The sequence below is a fragment of the Belonocnema kinseyi genome, chromosome 5, assembly GCF_010883055.1.
Source record: "Belonocnema kinseyi isolate 2016_QV_RU_SX_M_011 chromosome 5, B_treatae_v1, whole genome shotgun sequence".
In the NCBI taxonomy this organism is placed as follows: domain Eukaryota; kingdom Metazoa; phylum Arthropoda; class Insecta; order Hymenoptera; family Cynipidae; genus Belonocnema; species Belonocnema kinseyi.
In genome coordinates this window covers 139879113-139887276 of record NC_046661.1, presented here as the reverse complement: position 1 = coordinate 139887276, position 8164 = coordinate 139879113, and the positions used below count along the sequence as shown (strand labels likewise).

At 26.6% G+C, this 8164-nt stretch overlaps 1 protein-coding gene across 2 annotated transcripts in view; it reads left to right on the top strand.

Moving 5' to 3' along the window:
* The first annotated feature begins 5876 nt into the window (after positions 1–5876).
* Positions 5877–8164, top strand: part of LOC117173062 — a 19901-nt gene continuing 17613 nt past the window's right edge. For both annotated transcript variants that reach the window (XM_033361440.1, XM_033361439.1), the window contains exon 1: positions 5877–5979. The gene's annotated coding sequence lies outside the window, so the exon portion shown is untranslated. The remainder of the gene's footprint in view (positions 5980–8164) is intronic.

The following is an 8164-nucleotide window of genomic DNA, read 5'->3' as shown; positions in this document are numbered from 1 at the left end:
TCATGAGAAATCCCGAAATTGTACGTCTAAAAAAAGTGTAAGAAAATTCAAGGTTTTTCTTGATACAGAAAAGCAAACAATACCAATTTAAAGGATCACTACTCGATGCTGATACATTTTCCATTTTCCCTGGCTAACATGATTAATTTTCTAGAAAAAAAGAAAACTTTTACAATAAATTACACGAATTTTTAACCATAAAGGGATAAACTTTGAACCCAAAGTGAAAAAATTTAGTGTACATTTAGATATTAAATTTTCACAGGAAAAAAAGATTTTTTAGATAGAATACTTTTATTTTTGACCAAGAAAATGAATTTTAAAATACAATTATGAATCTTGAAATAATTAAAAAGATTTTTAAGCAACATTTATGTTCTCCTACGACAAATAACTCTCTTCGCAGATAGATCGTAGCAGGACAGTGAACTTTTCCTTTTTAGAGCGGCTCCATTTTCATAACCTAATTTTTGACAAGGCGCCCGAAAATGAATCGAACCAATGATGAATTGGAAAGATTCAATTGAACCTGGAAGAGCTCCGTCGGAAGTCGACCAAAACTTATTGTGTTCCGTGGTACGTGGTGGTAATGTCTTCAAAACGATACATGGGAAGGCCACCACTATGTTATTGAGTATTCTAACATCACGTCATACTCGCTCGGTAAAATTGAAATCTATAAGGACTGAAAAGCGTTGATTACATAGGAGTTTGACTCAAATTAATTTTTTTAGACGAAACGAACTGAAAAATCGTGATATGGATTCATTTTTCAGATAGGAAAGCCATTTATTTAATTATTGTTCGCAATTGGGGAAGTGTGTGATTTGGGCAATCCTTTGAGGAAATATATAATGTTTCGTGGTTGAGGTTAGGTTACATTGTTGTCAAGCGAAACTTCTCCGAATTTCTTTAAAATCCCTTCAGATTCTTTACAATCACTTAAAATCATTGCAAGTATCTCGTAATAAAATCTTTCGAAGTTTCTCAAAATTCACTGAAATTAATTCAAATCTCTTAAAATCCTTTAGATTTTCTTAAATTCCTTTAAATCTCTGGAAAATCCCTAGACTCTTTCAGTTTTCTCAAATTTGTTAAAATATTTTTAAATAACTTTTAAAAAAATCGCTTGACATTCTTTAAAATCGCATATATATGGATATACTTGAAGAATTTTAGTATACAATTAGAAAAAACAAAACCTTCAGGTAAATAGTTATTAAAAATTTGTTGTTAAATGTAAAAGTAGTTAAAGAACAAATTCTTCAAGTTGGTGTGCGAGTTGTATAAAATTCAGCTAGCCTCAAAACGTACTTATATTTTTTATTTATTTAATAATATTTTTATCAAATAAAATGTGATGCACAGAGTGCGTGTGTTTCCAATTTTAATTTTCTAATTTATTGAATTGAAGTGAAGATCCTCTCGGGTATGGGGATTAAAATTTTTTATTTATTTGATAAAATGAAAAATGATGTGGATTTGTGTTTTTATTTTATTTTTTTAAAATTTATTTAAATAAAGTAAGACACCTCCAGGCATACCTGCCGATCATGCCAGTCTATTCACCTGACGATTCAGCTTTTCCTAATTGCATAAATTTTTAACAAGCAATCCGGATGCATAGTGTACACTATTTCCATCACCTATGTATACTGCACAATATGCCTCTGTGCTACGAAGCCATACAAAGTATATCTAAATATGCGGCGGCAGTACAAGAAAAATGGCGGAGTTAATCAGCGAGCGGTACACGCGTTTGGCACACTGTTCCTGGACCCTCTGTACCAGTAAATAGAGACTCTATAAGAAGAGAGACTGGCACAATCTTGTCTCCAAAATGTAATTTTAACAATTAAATTTGTGCATTTCTATTGTATTTCTACTTTTAAAAAGTTTAGGAATTCAAATGCACGTTTTTCCCGGGTACACCCACCATTAGCGCGGTCTATTTTTCACCCTGACCCGAATACGCCAATAAGAAGGTCGAGACGTAAATGGCTAGTCCCTCTTCTTATAGGGTGTGCGTTAATCCGCTTGCGCACCGGTGTGCGCAATCGTCATGGATCATGCGCAGTCTTCATCGTAAACCTACGATGACGACTGCCAATAATCCATGACGATCGCGCATACTAGTGCGCAGGCTAATTTAGCGGTGGAACCACGCTGCGTACGGGTCCCATGTTAAAGAATATGAACTTAGTAAAGTAACGGAGTGGCGCCATCTTTTGGAGATAGAACAAACTGCAGCTCTAATTCGGCAACCCCTTCACCCCGCTCCTTCTTTATACCATGTAAATTATAATATATTTTTTTATTTAGATTTACAGGAAGAATAATTTACGTAACCAAACCATTCTATTCAATATAAAAAAAATGAAATAGCGCATGATGAAAAATTAATTCAAATTTCTTGATATTGCATGAAATGGTTTGCTTGTGTAAATTATTCTTTCCATAATTCTAAATGAAAAAAAATATTTGAAAAGAGACATTAAGCCCAACAATTGAGTACCATTCCGAACAGATCGGTCTCTTTATCAATTCAAAAATAAAAAAAATGTCAATTTGTTTCAAATAAAAAATGTAAATAATTTTCATACGACTGTACCTAGTGTGAGTGGAACGCACCCAGGGTCTCTACCAGCAAGTAGATGGTGGTGCCTCTATATGCATGTGTCGGTACTAACCAATTATGAGTGAGTAAGATAGAAAGAAAGAAATAATGCTATTATTTTTACTTTAATGGGATTCTTCTCAGGGATTGGGAGATAACAAGCACTACCTTTTAAGCCGAAAATTTTGACCAATCACGAAGTTGAAACAGTAGATATCAGTTATTTTATATTGGCCGGGGAAATCCAAGTAACACGCAATAATAACTATTGCATTTAACAAAACTATTTTTTTTAGTAACCTCGAAAAATTAGGTTTTCGTCATAAGTATATTTAGACATTATTTTTTATTTTTTAAAGGCTATTTAATTAAATTAATTTAATTTAATTAAATTAATTAAATTAATTTAATTTAATTTAATTTAATTAAAGTGTGTTAAATAATAAATCTCAGGTATTGAAAACGTCTGAATATGTTAGAAGGCTATCTAGAATATGATTCTGTTCTAAAAAAATCCGACTTTTTGAATTAAAATTGCTTTCAAAAAATTTTATTATTTAAAATAAAAACTAACTTCAGAACATTAATAAATATTTAACTTAACTCGCAATAATATTTTTCGCAAGAAATACGAGAAAAGAGTACTCAGGAGCGTAGACAATAAATCACATGTATGGGATTAAACGTTATTTTGTTACTATTTTTGTGATAAATAATCATAATTCTAATTTCATTATTTTATTAAATTCTTCCTTGAAAAATAAAACATAACTAGTCTCATATGTTTCATAAGCTTGGCTAGTCGTCCCAAGTTTTCGGAATCCCTACTAAAAAAAATTTGTTGACCTTTTTTGAGTGAACAAATTTTGTTTATTAATTTTTTCGTACTTTCTGTTCTCCCAACTTTTTTTATTGTTATTGTTATTTTTCACGATTAAAACCAAAATCACGCATCTTATCAAACAATTATTGATGACAAATTGGTGGCTCTTTTTTGGCTGATTTTTTCATAGCTTGTGTCGTTTGTGGAAAAAAATCTCATTTTTTACGATTAAAACGAAAATTAAGTGTTTAATAAAAAAATATTTAATAACAAATTTTTTAGATCTGTTTTGGGTGTTCAACTTTCAACTATTAATTTGTGACGAACCTTGCGTCGTTTTTCCAAACACTAAATTTTTTAATTTAGATTTATTTTTCAGGTTTAAAAAAAACTGCGCATTAGGTTAAAAAATAATTATTAACAAATTTGTAGCTCTTGCATGAACAAACAACTTTCGTCTATCTTTTTTTTCGTACCTTTGATAGTTTAACTGCAAAATATTATTTTTTAATATTTTTGTGCGATCAAAAATTGGATTTCAGATTTTTCAAAAATATATTACAAAAGTTGTTATGATAATCTCATAGCGTTTCCAAAAAGCAACATTTTTCTTTCCTTTAATTTTTTTAATACCTTACGTTATTTGGCTTAAAATTTCCATTTTATTTTTATTTATTACTTTAAAAACGCTATAACTCTGATAATTTTTTTTGAAAAAAGCCATACATAGAATTGTTAAATCTTAAACAAAAATGTCTAAAAAATTGTAAAAAATGGTTAACGTTTTGAATTTTAATCCAAAATAGTTGGCTAACCAACTCGTTTGTTCTTTTTACACCTTTCGTTCCAAAAATTTTTATGTAATTTTTAAAAGTTATCTTTTATTGATGTGGTATTATTCTACTTTTAGTTGAAAATTATCTGTTTTAGGTGAAAATTCAACTATTTCTTGAAAATTCGTATTTTTTTGGTGAGAGTACTCTCATTAGTTGAAACCTTATCGTTTTGATTAAAAATTAATTTCTGTGGTTGAAAATTTAACTGTTGTGTTGAAAATTTGTTTCTTTCTTGGTTGAAAATTTATTTCACTATCACTTAAAAATTTAAGTATTTTATTTTTGGTTAAGAATTTGTTTATTCATTTGCAAAAATTTTAAGAAAAATTCCTTTTTTTTATAGAAATGTCAGCTTTTTAGATGGAAATTCCACAATTTCGTCAAAAATTCATATTTTTGGTTGGAAATTCATTACTTTTATTTAACATCAATTTCTTTGATTGAAAATTTGATTTTTTTATCTGAAAATTAATTTTTTAACTTCTTGGTGAATAATTTCTCTTTTTTGTTTAAAATTACTTTCAAAATTGCAATATTTGGTTGCAACTTCATGTATTTTGTTAAAATTTTGTCTATTTCGTAGAAAATTCATCTTATAGGTTTAAAATTTAATTATTTTGCAGAGAATTCATTTTTTGTTTAAAAATTGATTTTTAAAACTAAAATATAAATTCTTGTAGTTTTGGTTAACAAATCATTCCTCTTTTTAATAACTAAAAACTATTTTGTTGATAATTTCTTTTTTGTTGAAATTTTTTTTCTAACAAAGGGGCAATAACAAATTTGTCACCTTTTTTGGGTGAACAATTTTTGTCTCTCTATTTTTTTCGTACCTTTCATAATGTTAATGGAAAATAGAATTTTTTATTATTTTTTGTGTGATCAAAAATTTTATTTTCGATTTTTCACAAAAATGCCAAAAGTTGTAACGATAATCTTCCAAAAAGCTACGTTCTTCTTTTCTTTACTTTTTTCAAATATCTAGCACCGTTCGGCTTAAAATGTCCATATTTTAAAAATTTTGAAAATGCTATAACTCTGATAATTTTCTTATTTATCAAAAAAAGGGTTGAAGGTAAATTTGTAGAATTTTCTAGTACTATTAAAAGCCGTATAAATAATTTTTAAATTTTAAACAAAAATGTCTACAAAATTTTGAAAAACATTAACTTTTTGAATTTCTTATCCAAATAGCTAGCTATGAAATTCTTTTTCTTTTTTTACCTTTACAAATTACAAATTTATATTAAAAATTGTGAAGTAATTTTGGAAAATTATCTTTTATTGATTCAGTAATTTTATACGCATAGATAAGCCCTAAATAAGATTTACACAATGGATAAATCGTTATCATTGATGTTAGATAACTTTTCTAGAAGCCACTGTAAATTTATCTGTATAAAAAATAAATAAGAATTGAATAATAAAAAATTATAATAATTCAGAAAACAAAGAAATTGGAGAAAAAATTGCTTTCCACAATTTTTGTAAATATAATGCAGCAATATCATCGCAAAACGTGCTTATCTTAAAAAAAGTTCACTTATCTGAATATAAGGTTCTTATTCTTATCTCTTAGTGCTGAATCGTTCCATGTCAGTTTGCTCGAAATGATTCGAAGCATTGGGTGCATTAAAAATATATTTTTAGTTGACAGGAGGAGAAATTTTTTATATAGTGTTAATTTACGTAAGAAAAAATAGGTAAAAAGTTTTTTTATTGTTATTAACGTTTTTTATATTTTTTATTAAAAATGAGTGCACGCGTGAACGAAAATATAAAATTTTCATCTTTTTATTTAAAACAAATAAAAAATTGTGTTAGGGAAAAAAAGTTTCTAGAGTCAATTATTTTTTAATTATCTTTTCGAAAAGTGAAGCTGATCGCAATTCTTATTTCATTGCATTAAAGATAAAGTTAGTATAAAATGGTTTTATATTTCATGTCACATGTCTTTGACGTATGGTGTTTTAACTTTACGCCTACGTCGGTAAAAGCAATTCCTACAATCGTTAATAAAATTCGTCGTAAGAATTAATTTTTTTCAATGTGGTAATATGATAAATGAACTATTTCACTATTTATTGTAATTGGAAAATTCTCGAATAAAAAATTCCCAGTGGAATATTGCCGAATTTTAAAATATCCAAACTAAAAAATTCCTAAATTATCAAATTCCCAGAATTAAAGAATGAAATCGATTTTCATAATTAGATTTATTTTATCGCAATACAATGATCAAATATTTGTATGAACAATTATGTTTACTGTTTAAAGTTTCGAAGATTATTGTTTGAATTACAAGTAACAATAAATAATTAAACAAATTTTGATCCATATTTATTCAAAATAATTATTATTTTAAATTCAAACAATAATTTAAGAAACTCCAAGGATTAAAAATAAGTTTTAAAAAATATTATTTGATTAGGGATAACTAAAAGATATTGAAAAATAAAATTCTTGACACTATGGAATTCCCGTATAATTCAAAATCCGTATCGGGCACCAGCATTCAAAAATATTTTTTATATTTATTAAATATTATTTTTTTATTAAAAATACACTAATGAAATATTTTGATAAAAGATCAATTTTATCGGGACCACGAAAAAATTCAGAAAAATGAAATCCCCGACACTGATGTTTCTATAAAATAAAATACTTTAGAAAGAAAATTTACGAATTTAAACACTCCCGAATTTGATGGTTCGGAAATTTAATTATTTAGCAATTTAATAATTCGGGATTTTTATTGTACGGAATTTTTTTTCGACATTTATATTATTCAGCATTTTTGCAGTTCATGGATTTTATTATTCGAAAATTTTATTATCCGGAAATTTTATTTTCCGGAAATTCTATTATTCTGGAATTTTATTATTCAGGAATTTTCCAATTCGTGGATTTTATTATTTAAAAATTTTATTATTCGCGAATCTTATTACTTAAGAATTTTATTATTCGCGAATTTTATGATTCAGAAATTTTATTACCCTAGAATTTTTCAATACTGGATTTCATTAGTGGGAAATTTTATATTTCGGGAATTTTAATATCGTGAAATTTTGTTATTCGAGCATTTTATTGTTCTTGAATTTATAATTTGGAAATTTTATCATTCTGAAATTTTATTTTTCTTGAATTTCATTACTCTGGAATTTTATTATTCGTGAAATTTATTATTCAGGATTATATTATTCGGGATTTTTTATATTTGGAAATATTGGTATTAGTCGGCAATTTTATTATTATTCAGGAAATTTTCAATTCTGGAATTTCCTTACTCGGAAATATTATTATTCGGAAACTTCATTATTCAGGAATTTTATAATTAATGAATTTTATTAATCGCGAATCTTATTATTTAAGAATCTTATGGTTCGGTAACTATAATATTCGGATATTTTATTATTTGGAAATTTTATTACTGTTAACAATTTTATTATTATTTAGGAAATTCCGAAATTCCGGAATTTCCTTACTTGGAAGTTTTATTATTCGGGAACTTTATTATTCGGGAATATTATTATTCGTGAATTTTATTATTTAAACATTTTTTTGTTCGGAAATCTTATTATTTAAGAATTTCATCATTTGCAAATGTTATTATGCGGAAATTTGCTATTATTCGGTATTTTTATTATTCGAAAATTTTATTATTTGGGAATTTTATTACTGGGGAATTTTAATATTCAGGAATTATATTGCTCATGAATTTTATTATTCTAAAACTTTTTATTAGGAAATTTTATAATTTCGGAATTTGATTCTTCGAGAGTTTTATTATTTCGAAATTTTCCAGTTCACGAATTTTATTTTTTGGAATTTTTTCTTCGCGAAATTTATTATTCGGAAATTTTTTTATTATGAAATTTCATTGTTAAG